A 17,355-nucleotide genomic window follows, 5' to 3' on the forward strand; every position below is an offset into this window, starting at 1 on the left:
GTTCTGGCTGCAAGACTCTTACTAGGTAACATTTTGTAATTAAGCTCTGACTCATCACCGTAAAATATCTGATCACCCAATAGGTTTTGAGTTTCAATAAATTCTGAAATCTAACCTATGCTTCCATATCGTCAAAGCCGATGACAGTTTTTCATCACAAACACTCAACTGACGGATGCTGTAGTGTTTCTTCAATTGGTTAAGCCAACCGACACTTGCTGTGAAATATGGGTCCCTTTCATTGAATTCATTATGAAAATACAACGCCTTTGCTGTAAAATAGGCCCTGAAATAGGCACACCTTTGTCACTGAACTATGTAAACCAAACATACAAATCTTTGCTAACTTTTTAATAGTCACATTGTTTCATAGTTTTTATTTCTTTGAATGTGCCCTCTGTAATTCTTGATGCACACCATTTTTGTATTTCTGATCATTTTTTCTCCAGTCTCGTACGGTTACTCATCCATTGCCATTGTCGTCAGATATCATCTGCATTGTCTCTCCTTTGTTCAGTCTCCTGATTGCCTCAATTTTTTGTTCCATCGATACAACTTTCTTCCTATGCTTGCAATGTTAATATAGGCTTTACATAAGGAACATTTTAGATAAATCTATGAAAGCTATTTGTTCCAGATTTTTACAGGTTGTAAGTATATATTTCATATTAATGCTGAAATAATATAATAAAACAATGTAAATTTAATATTTTATAATTTTTTAAAACTTTTGTTGTAATTTTTCTTTCATATTTTGAGGTTATATAATTATTTTTATTTTTGTGAATATTTTTCAAAGATATTATTTCAGTATGCATAGAACCACATTATTAAGACAATCTGTTAGTTTCGTCTCCCAGCATTAAACCAAAGTCAAGAAAATGTACCATAAAGTTTGAAAAAAGATGTTTTTAGAAAATGGCCTTCAAAGTTGGCAATCCGTGCATTCCTGCTCCATAACTAGGATTGTCAATGTCCTCTTCCATTTCACTCTTAAGCTTCCTTTTGACATTCCTCCTGATCTTTTTGTGCAAATTTCTGACTCTCATTTCAGCTTGCCTAAGTCTTTCTAAGTCAATTTGTAGCATAGCATCAGCAGTGCGAGAGCCAATACTCAACCCCAGTTCTTCCAGTACCTTACATTTTGTAATATTTCCTTGATTGAATGATGCTACCGCATCATAAACACCAAAATAAGGGTCTTTATTTGCACAAACACAGTTTTGGGCAACCTACTCCATATGACGCTATTTACACATTTATTTGGATTCTGAGTACGACCATGAAGACACTTTTTCAGGAAATTGATCTCTGGCAGATCCCGAAAAATTGGTTTTACCTCTTCCATTATGGCGAATGGTAAACTGTGAGGATGGTTATAAGTTTCTCCTGTAATTTTTCCTCTGTTATATTTACACCATGATTCTTCTCCTTTTGGACACAAAGCATGTTGCGGGTTGTCATCAGTCGATGAAATGTGACAAAACAGAGCCCAGACAGCTGTCCTCATTTTCTCCACACTTTCAGTATTCTGTCTTATTGCAAGTCCATAATAATTCTGGATAATATCAATTGTGGAGTTTGTCAGTCTGTTTTTACCATCTAGTGTTCTTCCATCACTCAACTTTTTTCCTTTCATGCTTGTTTTAAGTCGTCTCAGTCTTGAACCCATTCGCTTTTAAACATGTCCAACACATTCCAGTTTTGTAATCTGTACACACTCACCAAATGGTTTTGTTTCTTCAATTGCCTTGAATGCTTTTGAGTCACCATCCACTAAGTAGCGCACATATCTTGTATTATACAGTGACATTGTACGCTCAAAAATCTCTTTCACTCCAGGAACCTCCATACAACCAATAGATCCACTGTAGTTTGATGATCACCGCTCTTCATGATGATTTCCTGGTAATCCTTTGCATTTACAGTGTTTAGACATGATTGCAATATCAATTACCTTTCCTGTATCTACACTTGTGGCTGAAACTATACCATTTAGTGACGTATGTCCCCGTTTCTGCCAAGAGCCATCAAACGCCACAGTTATGTCACGATCCATGTTATTTTCTTCAACAGCTTCCTCAACAGCCTCCTTCATACTTTTCATAGCAACATCCTCCACAGCAGAACCTACCACATTTACATATTGATCAAATTTTGATGGTGGACTTGGTAAATTCATTACACCACATGGCACCAGCGGCTCTTCCCTTGCCAATTGTGCGAAGTCCATAAACTTACCTAATATTTACACTATAATATTTACTTGAGATCTTCTGCTTATCAGGGTTTTTTTACATTTATACTAGTAAAACTGGAAAATGTTGTCTTGTAATTACAAAATATTTCTAACTCTGCAGCCAGGTCTATTTATGTTTGTTTGCATTCAGACATATGCCATTTTTAGCACACTGCTTGCATAAAACATTATTCTGAAGTATCTCTGACAGTATAGAAATATCAATAACCTCAAACATTTCACTTCCTGTATTTATGTTATGGTAATTTTCTTTCACTTCGCCTAGTTTTTTTCTACAAGAGTTTTCAAGAACATGATGCACAGAACTGGAACAGTCTCCTCTTAGGTTATTTTGGTCTATACTAGAAGTAAAATTTGATAGCAATCCCGTTACTTGTTTGTCACTCAATTTCGCTTTCTTTTTCCAATTTGCGCGTTTTTTGAATACTTTATTAGAAAACCTCGGCAGGTTGGATCAGCAGAACACAATAATACCACAAGAAAACATGCTTGCAGAATAGTATACCTGAACCACAATGGCCAATACACTGTACACTGCTGCCAATATATGAAAATATTTTCCCAACTTCCTTCAAATTTACCTAACACTGATAGGATAATATATTTACATTTACCTACCAGTTTATCTTTCCAAGACCCCACAAAAAAATCAAAGGATTAGTAAGCACACACTTATTATATAGAATTGACCTGCACTATTTTGCAAAAAAAAAAATAATTTTAATATTTCTAGTAGGTGCACAATCAAAATTGATTCACCACTGGAAAGAGGAATGTTCAAAGATTTGGATGACTAAAAAAAAATTTTGAATTTTTTTTATAATTTTGGTGCTCCGTACCCCCTTAAATTTAGACACGTATGTAAGCTTTAATGAACCGATCCATACACAATGATAATTTACACTGCACTGAGTAGGTAGTGCGTAGTGAAGGAAGCGAAGTAGGGCGAGAAGCGAGGAGGTAGGACATTCGCCGTTGTTGAAGGATGGGATGAATGCCAGAATAGACTGCGTCCCATCGCTTCGCCAGATGTTGGATAATCTGGAATGTTGGGTATGCGAAGGTCAGATAAGTGAGACACTACTGCACATTCAAGTACGAGCAATCCACAATGACTCCAATATTGCTACTAATGTGTTGTATCAGGGGGGGCGCGCAGCGAGTACAGGTTTTAAATGCTACTGCGCAATACATCACGCGGCATTCAATCCGACCCACGCCGGCATGCCTAGCTTACACGGCACGGCGAATATGTTTAACTAAACTTGTCACCAAACGAAAACCATTCAATGAAAGACGTCAAAATTTTTACAACTTAGCTATGTATGTTCCTGCCAATGACTATATCAGTTAATGTTATTTATGTAAGTAATTTAATGTAAAAAATATTTTTTTAATAATGTCCCGTAGACAGTCAAGCAGAAAATGCAGACCGAAATGTAGTATGCAAAAAATGGAGGGTATCAGCTGAAGTAAGTATACACATTTTATTTTCGTGCATCTGTATAATACTAATGTGAATCAATGTTATTTTAGCAGTAGATAAAACACCCAAAACATTTCGGCGGCGTGCGGTACAGTGACAAGTACAAACATCTCTGTAGGTTTAGCCACACAACTTTTATATATGGTTATTTCAATTTTAAAATTTTCTATTTGTACAGCAGACTCTGATAATTGACAGCATAGTACTCAAGCACATAATGTATGCATTTAATACAATTTAATTTAATATAACAGTGACTCTAGGTTTGGTTTATAATAATTTGTTGCAAAAGTACGACACATTTCAGCAACAGTATGAAATATTTTATACACACAACACTTGTACAACAAATAAAGTTGTCTTCAAATAAATAGTATTTTACAATAAAGTTTCTGCCGCCATCTACAATATTTTATAGTTGTTGTAGGCCCCATTAGTTTGCTACTTTCTTCATTTTTATTCGTTTTCTTCTATTTTCATTCGTGTTTTCTGCAGCAGTGTTAAGTTCCTTAATTCTAATAAACGTACGGGTTTGAACGAAACATTGCACAACATCGTATGGCATGCTGTTCCCAATCTTGTGTACAATTGCGTCTGTAACTTTCCTGAATATGTTTTTGTCTTTACAAACGTGCTTCCCATGAATACTAAGGAAGCATCCTTCAGCTATGACAATGTTGCTCATAAATTCTTCTGTGGGGGGTACCAAACCCCCAACCCCCCCCCCCCCCCAACCCGGATACGTACTGTATCCAGTTGGCGGGCTGAGGTGCCAAATTTGTCCTTCCCAGTTCGGGATACCAGCTATATACTTTAAACCTTCGTAAGAACTACTTCTTCTCTAGGAATAATGGAAGTCTCCATATCTAATGCGCAGTCTTCATCGCAATAGTCGACAGATTCCCTTAAATCCGGTAAGGTTGTTGTGATTTCCATCTCCTTGTGAAGTAATAATTTATTTCTCTCTTTTCTGGAAGCAACAATAGCGTTTTCTTGGGAATTTTTAGCTGTGCTAGATGTCAAACACGTTTCGTATTCTCTGTCCTCAGTGTTCTGTTTTTCAAAGAAAATTGCTGCGGACTGCTTTCCCAAAATGAACCGTGAAATGGGGTGAATAGAAACACTTTTAGGCATTAACACTCTCATACCAATAACTGGATAAGTGTTACTTATGTTTTAAATGCTTTAAAACCTGGGTCTTGGTCTACTCTATACTTTCTATGTAACTTAAGTATATTAAAAAACATTTTTATTTTTTTTATTTCCAAAAAATATATAATTTTCTATTCACCTGCCATTGGGGTGAATAGAAACACCTATTGAAACCAATGGATTTTTCTTGTTTTTCTGTTAAGAGGTGAATGGAAACAGTCTAAAACACACTTTTACATAAAATCACATATTGTTACTTTTAAAAAAATACATAGGTGTTACAATAAATAGATCAACATAGAAATGCTATATGAACAGTTTTAAAGGATCTTCTTTACTCTTTTGGATAAAATTTCCAACTTCGTTACAGTAATCAAAGATTGATGAGCTTAATAATCAAATATATTCAAACTTTTTTAAACCTCTCCTGTAATCTTCAGGTGGATTAAGTTTTCCAACCACTTGACAGTAGTCGAATTCTGTGATGTCAGGAACATCTGGCTGTCCATAAATAAACCCTTGGAATTCCCTTGAATTTCGGTGATGATAAAACTCACCAACGAATTTCATGTTTCTTGAAGGCTTAATTCTTTTTACTTCTCCTATAAAAGGTTTGGTATTTCCAGTTGATGTTCCAGCCTTACTTGTATCCACAGAAAAATTGACAATAAGCCAGTCCCCTTCCTTTATGTCTTTTTCTTTAACCTGAAAAGGGTATGATGATGCAGTAACTTTTGACACTTCTCTGTCAAATAGATCTGATGTACGGGTAGACAATGGCCTTGTCTGGTTTCTGCCGACTGTCACCTCATTACGCGAGTTGCCCGATAATTCTGCATCAGAAGGGATGGCTAAGCTTGCATTGGCCAGACTTTTATCATCTAAAGATTGGGAGGAACTGGACTCTTGCGCAAGAACACTTTTCCCAGGAATGACATGAACTTTTGTTCTTTTTTTCCGTGAAGGTGCACTAGCCTCATTATACCTCATGCTTTTTAGAAGTTCAACAAAAGTTTTGTCTATCACTGAACAATTATTTTGCTCCCTGGGAGTATCAAGAGGTGCAGGAAGCATCTCTAGCACTGGATGTCTATCCAAAGGCACAATCCCGCACTTTCTGAAGCCTGCTCTGACATTAATTGCCCACATTTTCGGATATGCTCTCCATCACTTGTTTCAGAAGCCGAGGGAATTTTTCGTTTGGTAAAGAGGTCTCATTTATGCCTGGCCCACTTTTCCATTGATGGAGGATCTGACGCAATTTTATCTTCAACGGGCGAAAAAAAGCAACGTCCAGCGGCTGTGTGAGGTGGGTTGAGTTGGCAGGAAGAAAGATCAAATGGATGTCATTTTCGGAACACAGTTTTATAACCCCTGCTGTCAAGTGTGAGGCTAGATTATCCCCTATAAAAATCCTCTTCCCGGTTTGCTTCTTTAAGTAAGGGATTGCCACCGTAACAACGCAATCCTCAAAACAGAAACTGTCGAACCATCCAGATTTTGTGCGGTTATACATGGTATTCTTAAACCCATTTTCAGTCCATGAGTTGTACATGTGCAGTGCCTTGTAAACCACATAAGGAGGCAATATTGTGCCAACTGCTGCTGCACTAAACATCACAGATATTGAAGCTTTTTTGGTGTTCATCAGTCTCTCAGGATATTTCGTGCCCCGTCTGGCAATGATCTTCCTGCCAGGGTCGTCACACAAATTAGCTTCGTCAAAGTTGACAATGTTTTCAGGAGGCACACCCTGCAGCTCTACCTCCAATCTGCCAAAATAATCATTGATTGTTTCCACAGAGACAGCAGCTCGATTCCTTTGATGTTTTGGCACATCCTGTTAGATAAATGTTGTTTGTGGCAATTCAAAAACGAATAAACAAATTCTTTACCCGGTAGGTTGTTCTTGAATCTCGCCACTTGTTTCCCCTTTCGGTCCAAAAACTCTTTCACTATTATTCTTAGTGTTAACGTGTCGACAGGATAACCCCAGTCCGCACATATTATGTCTGTCTACAAGCACATGTTCTTCGCTTGCAGATAAACACGTCTGTCCTCCTTGAGTTTTTAAGCTGTCGCCTTTCTTCAAGTGACAATATATCACAGAATAACTTATGTCGTACTTTGCTGCAGCTTGTCTTAATGAAAGTATTTCATTTTTAACATCCACGACTGCTCTCTATAATGTTCCTGAACTAAGTTTTTTATAAGACTTTTTGCCGTTTGGTTTGTAGACTCTTGGCATCTTGACCACCTGAAACAATCAAACACCATACCATCGTTAAATCTGTATGTATGGTTGGCATATTGTTGAAAAGGTTTTTTTTTTAAAACCAAAAAACACATATTTGAAATATTTCAGGATGATAACTAAAGTAAAAATGAAAAATTAACAGTTGGGGTGAATAAAAACAATTTTTATTTTCTGTTTATATTCACCCCACGACCGCAAAATATCTAACCTCAAACTGAAAAGCTGTAATTATGTGAAAAGTATTTCTTGGGATGAAAAACCCAACTGGACATCATAAAGCAATAAGTAGTCAAATAACTTACTTGTGGAAAGAGCACAATCCAGTATGTAATGCAACTCACACATACAAAGTTTATAACTGCACAATTAATAAAGAAAAGTGGCTTTTCTCAAAAATTGATCAGCTGATCAGCAAAAACAATTGTACCACCCTAAAAAAAATGTAAATTCTCTTATGATGGATATCAGTAACCTCTAGAATTAAAAAATTTCTGGTATGTTCAATATTAGAATTTCTAATGATTTGTTTTGTTACATTTAAAGTTTTGTTTCTATTCCCCTCGCTGTTTCTATTCACCCCATTTTACGGTAATTGCGAATGCGATACTTGAAATCTACGGACGTTGGGTGACTGTTTTCATGACCCATTGCCTGTATGTACGAGAAAAAAAAACACTCCAAAATATCCTGATTTAGTTTTACTGTTGTTATATAGTTCACACCTAACGAAGTTTGCAGATACGAAAACAAATCTTGTAATGATTTGATCTGGATACCTTCTTGAAAAGGCAGTTTGAGTTTGAGTCCTCCTGCTCTTGCTATTTCCATGAGATATGTTGTAATTTTTTCAATATTGCATCTTGATGTGCTTTGTTCATGCCGTAGGCATCAGAAGGACGTGATGAATTGAAAACATCAAACCAGTCATTAAAAGTTTTTATGAAATTTGCTGTAGGTGTAGCATTTCCAGTTATTAATTTATTTTCTTGTAAGAAGAGCAAATCTGTAGAAACTGAATTAGAAAAAATCTGTTCTGCTGGTTTGACTTTTTGTCTTGCACAGCCTACAACATCCAAGTGACGCTGAGTTTGTTTAGGAGCTATTTTGAATTCATGCATTGAGTTGTTAATTAACCGTTGTACATACTCCTTGTTCATATCGTTTCCTTCCACAGTAAATCCTTCAAAAAATGATTCCTAGCAAGTTTAATTAAATGAGGAACGTCGGCAAACACAAAAAATTTTCTATTACTGTCAAATTGATTTACAAATGCCGTCTTCTCAGAGGTAATGCCTAGTTTCTTCCAAACTGCCTTATTCTCGCCTCCCATATCACTAACAATTGACACAACTTTGAAACCGCTTTCTTCTACCTTACTATTATATCTTTTAAAATGTCTTCTGTCATAGGCTGCTTCCATTGCCCAAGTAAGCTACGTGCCATGACAACCTGTGCATAGTTGTGTGGGCCTACAACCGGTTCATTCTTTCGGTCAAAATAAATTTTACTGTTGATTTTGATCTCATCGAATGAGAGTGTGGCAATCTTTTCAAATTCTGTTAGCTATTTACGTTTTGATTTTATTAAGGCAAGAACATCACATAACACCCCAGTGTCACACATGAACTGCTGTGCCCATTTTCTCAATGTGTTTATATGAGGTAAAGGGTAATTGAGTTGGTTCCTCAAGTATATATAAGCCTTAGCACTGACATTTTTAAGAGAAATAGCTGCAGCTATGTCTTCCGCCGCCCAATGGATTTTCGTATTTGTCCCTGGGAAAATAATCGCGAAAGGACTGATTCTACTTCATGACTGACATCTTTATCTGTACTTGATTTTAAGGACTTTTAATTCTTTATTTAATGACATATTTTTTTGTTCTAATTCTTTGTTTTTCACAAGCATCTCTGCCACATTTGATTCCAATTCTTGATTTTATCCGGTAAGGTCTGCTATCTCCAATTCTAGAGCAAGTATGCGCTCCCGAAAAAAATCGCCTCCTTTGTTTGCAACATCATTTGGAAGATTTGGGGCTGTTGGAGGACACTTTCTTTGGTGACTCCCTGCAATAAAATAAATGATGATTATGAAACCAATATTGATAAGATATTACATTAATTGTACACATCCCAGGTGTACATAAAAATACATAGGCCTACATAAACGCTAGTAACTTAATAATTTAGAAACACAGGAAACAATGGTAATAAGACCATCCCTGCTTTTCCTTATTTATTTGTGTTATAACTCGCAGTGAAAGATAAAATTGGCGAAGTATAAGCTTACGAAATGCCCAGCAGAATTTAAGAAGTCGTTTCCAAACTTATTTTAATTTTATATATATATATATAGACACACACACACACACACACACATATATATAAAGCGCTGTCGGAGAGGATTGTTAAGTACATACAGCTTAACAGCTTGTGTAGTCAGGTTTCAGATTGTCAAATAAGATCATAACCGAATTTTACTGGTTTTGACAACTATTTAAAAATTGAAATTAACTCCAGTTATTCATTGACTGTTGAGAGATTTTTTCTTATTTATTCTGCCCCTCCCCTTCTTTTCCTTCCACAAAATTACATTCTGTTGCTGCCCCATCTCTAGCTCCCTGCACACTTATCGGTAGAGGCAAGATTTTGTGGTGTTTTTTTAAGACAAATTTCGGTGTAAAGAAATAAAGATTTCGGTGTTATATGGTTTTATTTTTTTGCTTAAAATACCCACTGCAAAATTTTCTTGCTTTTCTGTACGACATGCAAATTTATTAAAACAAATATTAATAAACACTAAAACCTCATGATCTAATTACAATTAAGTTCATTTGCAAATTCATAGATAAGTAAGTTCATTTGCAAATTCATAAATTCAAACTTTTAAATAACTACTAAAAATTTCACGACTCAATTACAATCACATACTTTCAGGTCATTAATGTGAGGCAACCAAGTTAGTTTGGGATCAAACATGAGTCCCAGAAATTTTACCGTACTAGGGACCGGTAGTACTGAGCCATATAGTTGAATCGCAGCGGCAGGGAAGAGACTGCGCTTTTGGGAGAAATGCATCACCTGAGTCTTGGCATGGGAAAACCTGTAGCCTTTAGAGTCCGCCCAGCTCTCCAGCCACCGCACCGCAAGCTGGATTTGTCGCTCAGCCATGGCGAACGTGGCTGAGCGGCAAAAGATGGCCAAATCATCCACGTACAAAGCGCATTGCACTGGAGGGCGGACGGCAGATACAATACTGTTGATGGCCACTGCAAAGAGGGTGACGCTCAGTACACTTCCCTGTGGGACACCGTTCTCCTGTACGTACACACGGGAGAGAGTAGTGCCATTACGAACCTGAAAGAAACGATGTTGCATAAAACGTGAGATAAACAAAAGGGAGACAGCCTTGAAGGCCCCAGTCATACAGTTGTTGAAGAATACTAAACCGCCATGTTGTGTCATAGGCCTTTTCAAGGTCAAAGAAGACAGCGATAACGTGCTGTCTGTGAAGGAAGGCGTCCTGTACCAGTGCTTCCAAGCCCACAAGGTGGTCGACAGTCGAGCGATTACGCCTGAAGCCACATTGGAGAGGTGAGAGGAGCCGCCACGCCTCAAGGTAATACACCAGGCGGGAATTCACCATTCTCTCCATGGTCTTGCATATGCAACTGGTAAGTGAGATAGGGCGGTAGTTGGATGCCTCAGATTTGTCCTTCCCTGGCTTTAAAATAGGTACCAAAATCGATTTACACCAGGCGGAGGGGAAAGTCCCGGATACCCAAATGCTATTAAATAATTGTAATAAAGCAGCCTTTCCTGTATCCGACATATTCTTCAACATTGAGTAATGTATGCCGTCTGAGCCGGCCGATGACTGCCTTGAGTAAGACAGTGCCTTCTCCAGCTCTGTGAGCGTGAATGGGAGGTTATAGTCTTCCTCGCTAGAGGAACGGAAGTCCACACCGGCACCCTCGTGACGCGCTTTGGAAGGCGGGAGGATACCGCGCACTGCTCGAGACTTCGGAAAAGGCGTGGCCGAGTTGATTGGCTAATTCCATTTCATTTAGCACAAGGGTACCATGTATTCGGAGATAAGGGATGTAGGTGGAGGTATTGTGTCCATTTAGCTTCCGAATAGTGGCCCAAATGTGCTGACTTGTGGAATATACATTTAGTTGTGAAATAAACTCTCTCCAGGAATTACGTCTGCTCTCACGAATGGTACATCGTGCTCGTGCCCTGCAAATGCGGAATTCTTTCAAGCGCTGTTGTGTCGGTCGGGCCGTAATCCGTCGGAGTGCTCACCGTCTGGCACAGATAGCATCACGACACTGGTCATTTCACCAGGGTGTGCGACGTCGACCGGTGGGCGAAGATTTAGGGATGGATATCTCTCCCGCAGATACCAACATTATGGTGAATTGCTCCACCGCCATGTCCACATCTGGATTGAGGGTGGTGGGCACATGGAGGTTATCGCGGAATTTTACCCAGTCCGCTTTCTTAATCACCCATCAAGACGGAAGGTCTGGTGAGTGATTCGTCAGGGTCTCCAGAAAGATTGGGTAGTGATCACTTCCACAGAGGTCGTTGTGAACAGACCAATCAAAATGGGCGAATGAAGCAGGACTACAGAAGGACAAGTCAATGCAGGAGGAAGAGCCAGTGTGAGAGGTAAAATGAATAGCAGAACCGGTGTTTAACAGGCCCAGGTTGCCACCTGTCAAGATTCCCTCGATCACACGGCCTCTGCTATCCCGAAACGAGGAGCCCCACAGCTCATGACTGACTCAGTGACAGAGGAAATATCACTGTCAGATCCTTCTTCATTTAATAAATCTATATTCTTCTTAATTTTGGTAACATGACATTGAAGGTCTAAGTTGACATTTTGTAATATTCAACAGAGATGTCATGGTTGATGTAGTAGACACTTTGTAAGGAGCAGCTTTGTAAGGCGCAGCTGTTTTTGTCTGTACTGGTTTGCTTCTATAACACACTTTAAGAGTCGCTTGGACTTGTTTTCCCACACCAACAATAGGTTTAGTTACTGTTCCTTTCTCACAATGTGTGGGAAATGGTTCTGAAAATACAAAATATTTATTATTTTTAACATAATTAACCAACTCACACAAATAGATTATTCACAAAATATCAAAATGTTATTTCCTGTCATGTTTTACAATTTTTCTCTAAAATGGTATTGTGATAAGTACTTCCAGTAGTTTACCAGTTGTTCATCTACAGATGAGGTTAGATGGCATGTTTTTGCGAGAATATTCAATTGGTGTGTTACGGTTACCTATATTAAGAATACTTGAAAATAGTATAAAAAGTTACTTAGGTTAGGTTACCTGCCATAAAATACAGTAAAATCATTTGAACTATTATTTAGGAAATGAAAACAAAATGTCATTACAATTTTTAACCTAACTAACCATCATTACACTAAGTTATGTTATACTATTTTTATGTCAGTGAAATAACTTTTCATTGATTTTGAGATTCATTTAAGGTAGGTACCCTAACATTACCAACTATTCACATAATTTTAAACCAGCCTGTTTTAAATGTCACTAACCTTATCAACCATTTATATATTTACAATATATTTCTAACCAACTCACACAAATGGATTATTAAGCCTCGCTTGAAAGACAGTTTCCACCAGACTTGGCATGCTACCACCTTTGCCCACAGCATCACTTAACACCAGGTGAGCTAGTGGTTAAATCCTAGTCTGTCTAATGTAAAAAAAACTACACAAATTTTAATATTTTAAAATAAGTGTATATATGCAAGTTTATTCCTAAACTACTTTACGTACATATAATCTCCGCAGCAGTTTCAGATATAACATTGTTATCCATCTGTGTGCTGGTTCCAGGCTTATCTGCTGCAGCTTGAGTTTCTTGATCAATATTAGTTTTCAAACGTTTCATATAGGCTGTTCGGGACATGGTAGTATCTGAAAGACTTTTTTTTTGCGATCTACCTGGTAATCGAACTTAGACGGCATAGCTTCTTTAACCATGAGTATAGTCTGGCTGAATCCCATTTTATATTTTCTATTGTTTGCCATGTCTCGTTCAATCTGCAAAAGCAATTATATCATTGTTATATCTCTAGCTTCATATAAATGACCTAGATTAGAACATTACCGTGTTATTATTTTAACTTCTATTTTAAAATATGATTGGTTTCTTTATATTTTGGTATAACATGTTGGATCATATTCACAGTATTTACCTACAACCAAACATACCAACTAATCTCAAATATAGTATAATAATATAAGTTGATGTTATTTGTATAATTTGTGAAGTTATCTATTTTCTATGAAAATCACCATCAAAGTTTAAATGAATAAAAAAGCCGCCAAAACGGTGAGACGCCATGTTTGCAGGTCACCTGATGTCATGACGTCACATGCTTGTAAACAAACTGTCAGCTTTCACGTCGCAATGCGGCTAGTGAGAACTTTGATATTCTTTCTTTTATGTGAAATGGCTTACAAATGGTGCGTTGTGCCACAATGCACTAACACATCCGTTAAAACACCGGAGAAAATATTTGTGAGCATTCCGAAGAACTGTAATATTCGTAAAAAGTGGTTAATGCTCGCTCGCAGAGACCCGAAAGATATAGCAGCAAGTACTAATGCTTTCATGTGTGAAGATCACTTCAACGTAAGTACACAATTCTATCAACATTATATATAATCAAATTGCTTAGGTATTATGTCATAATGAACCATTTTAGACATTTACCTAAAACCTGTCAAATACCCTATTGTGTCAACATCAAATTTATCAACTAAAGTTCTGAAAATATGTATTTTTAAAATTTTTTTCCATGAATGATGTTAGTATACACCCTTCAGTCCCTATTCACCTCAGTTTACGGTATCTAATATTTTATGTAGGTGTACAATGGGACTCAAAAGTTTTATGGTGTGTTAATACTAAATATTACCAAATTCATTTTATATAGAGCACTTTATTTTGTTTATATAATCTCAGACATCTTAAATTGTCAGTCAACAGCAAAGATTCTTAATCCTACTATGTTACTGGTCTTGGCTGTAGTCTTTTACATATTAATTTTCATCATATATTTTTTTTTTAGTTGCTTGTCAGATTTTAAATAAAATTTAATTACTTATTGGGGAAATTTCAGTAAGCCAAAAATATTTGCATGGCTTCAGATGAAATAGAGTTCAACTCACCCAAATACAACAAAATGGCTTTTAACATACATACCAAATTCAATCACTGAACCTTTAACTTGAAATAACTTTCAAACACTAGTGTTGGCAAACCAACTTATTGTATACAACACTTTAGGGCTCATTTGGTTATCCAATATTCGACCTGGAATTAGGATGAATATCCTCTTAGCCTTAAAAATTGGCCTGGCCAAAATCACACAAATCTTCCACACAATGGTGTAAGAGCCCTTCATTTTTAATATAACTCCTCTTTTACTCACACAAACATTTAAATAATTTTAGCCAATTACAAAAGTTACAATTAAATTTAAACAATGTGCCAAACTAGTTATCAATCAATCAGATTGCTTTTTCTGTATAGAGGCTAAAATGCTTTAAAATGTGTAGGATCCATGTAGGGACAACTAGGGCAAGTCTACAATGTTAACAGTTATTATTTTTCATAAACTAATTTTCTATGTATTTTTATTAATTTCAGTATAATTCAAACTATTGTGCCTTTTTAAAAATCGTTGATAGTTTGACTACGAGGCACGATGACGATTCTGATATTTAAGCTAAATTTTTAATCTTATAAAGCAAAAAATAAGCACACTAATTATTTAAAATTATGTATCTTTCATTAATAACACATGCAGGTTTGCATGAAAAGCATTTGATACCATGTTCCAGTTTCTTGACTACAAACCCAGAAATGTGTTCCACAACATCTTCCACGTAGAGTGTTAAAGAACTAGGATCAGAAACATAATCATGATCATGGCTGATTACAAGCACTCCAGAATTTGGCAACACATCACAGGGAGGACAATCTCTTTCATGGATGCATGTTGTATGCCTAGTGTTGAGAATTGTTGTTGGATCTACAGCAGAGCAATTTGCACTTTTAGGAGCACCAATCTGTATATAAACCAAAAGCCTCTTAAAGGCTGCTTCAAACTGGCGAGCTGTGGGATTATTATTGTGACCACCACAACTTCTAAAAGCACTGTAAAACACTTCCAGATGATCTTGAATAAGTTTGTATGTCAACAAGAAATTCATCTTAAGTTCAGGCCTACCTATTAATGTGTCGTACACAGCCAGCACTGAATTGAGACAAACAACCATGCCAATGAACCCTGTCTTTCGAGAAGAATGAACAATTGGTGGGCTACCTATGGTTTCATGCAGTGATGATAACCATTGCTTTGCCTCTTCCACGTACAAACTGATATTTTGTATTGAGTCCGAGCCAATTGGTCTTTTGAAACCTTTAGAATACAGATTCCTGCTGTTGAGGATATCAAATACATTAATCATAAGTTTTATGAACTTAATGGTTTCTTCACGTCCTCGGAACTGAGGCAGCTTTAAGTCTTCATTGCAGTATGCAAGAGCATTTGCAACACTTTAGCTGAAAGTTTGTGCAGCAAGCTTTACTTTCATCGGTTCTTTTTCCCAACGTAAGCTATGTGGCCAATCTGGGCCAAGCATTTTCAGTTTTCTCACCAAAAATGCTTTTGCACCACAGTAGAGTTCAGAGAAGAGCAGCTAGGATCTTAAAGCCAGAAGGCTGATAGATGGATTTTTTTTAGGATATATCAGCTATGTGTAGGGTTGGAGGGTGGGGAATTATGGGACATGGGGTTGAGAGAGAAGAAAATCTAGAAGCATATGAAAGAACACAAGAAAAATATCAATAGAGAACGGAAAGAGGTAATAACTGGTTGTTCATAACAACACTCGTTGAATTAAAAAGTTTGGACGAGGAGTATGTGATAAGAAATGCGCAATAGTTCAGGAAGAGGGTGATTGCTTTTTGCTTGTATAGTATAGCAGTAGATGTCAAATTTAATTAATTTACAATGAAAAGACAGTCAAGTGTTAAAACAAAATAGCAATTAATTATTTTAATTCTCATCTGTACCTTTCATATGAGCTGTTAATAGAGTAATTACTTAGTTTATTTTTTCTGTGAACATGAAGCTTAAATTAGTGGTGGTTACCACAGATTCACTCGTGAAGGTCAAAAGCATTAACAATTTCTAGTTGAAAGTCTTTCACTAAATATGTGGCAGTGAAAATGTGCAAGGTTGGGTAGATGATTAAGAGGTTTTTAATTTGTAGTTATAGATTATTATCTAATTTCTTACCTCAAGTGTGCCTGCAGCATTTTCTGTAATCATCAATTCCTGCTGTAAATGATTCACTGGTGCTTTTGCAGTAGTCAGTATACGTACTGTGCGGCGTAGTCTTTGCCTCGATAATCTTAGTTTTCCACGTGTATCGTAAAGTTTCTTTTTTGCATTTTGCATGAAGGCCAATGACTTTGTAGGTGATTTTGTTATTTTGTAGAAGTTTCGTATCATATAACCAAGTTTATCCCTTGATACTTATGGCATGATCCTGTATATATTGATCCTGTAGTACTTTATGCTTGCTGTTTTAATTTAATAATTTTGAAAGATCCTGAACATGGCAAAAACTTATGATGTAGCAATATATTACAGCTGTAAGTAGAATACAAAACAAAGTATTCCACAAGACCCAACATATTATTTTTTTTATTCTGATAATCAAGTCTTTGCTTGGTCAAGATCTTTTAGATTAAATTAAGGTGTCCACACAAATCTGTAATAAAATTTCCCAGACTTTCCCTTACTAATTCCAGCTTCCCTGTCTTTCCATAATGTGGATATCCTGTATATTAAAACAGCAAGAATCATGTACCAGAGGATAAATATTTACAGGATCAGGATCAAAGGATAAACTTGGATACGTGATACGAAACTTTTACCTCATGGAGTTGTTAAAGAGTAGAACATAACAGATTATCACTCTTAATGCACCTACCTTTCAACATTTGAAGGTTCTTGTGTCCTTTTAGTTGGCGACTTTCTCTTTTCCTTGTTCGGAAGTAGATGCACAGGAAAATTGAAGATTGATGGTACAGCATCTGGCTTCAGTTTCCTTCCCAAGCCAAAT

General features: G+C 36.7%; 2 protein-coding genes across 2 annotated transcripts in view; both read left to right on the forward strand.

The window, feature by feature from the left end:
• The window catches only part of LOC134527721 (endo-polygalacturonase-like), an 86,086-nt gene that overhangs the window by 29,553 nt on the left and 39,178 nt on the right, over nucleotides 1–17,355 (forward strand). The gene's annotated exons all lie outside the window — the stretch shown is intronic.
• Nucleotides 10,755–17,355, forward strand: part of LOC134527720 (endo-polygalacturonase-like) — a 155,467-nt gene continuing 148,866 nt past the window's right edge. The window contains exon 1 of the mRNA XM_063360637.1: nucleotides 10,755–10,773. The gene's annotated coding sequence lies outside the window, so the exon portion shown is untranslated. The remainder of the gene's footprint in view (nucleotides 10,774–17,355) is intronic.

This window comes from Bacillus rossius, chromosome 1, assembly GCF_032445375.1.
Source record: "Bacillus rossius redtenbacheri isolate Brsri chromosome 1, Brsri_v3, whole genome shotgun sequence".
NCBI lineage: Eukaryota > Metazoa > Arthropoda > Insecta > Phasmatodea > Bacillidae > Bacillus > Bacillus rossius.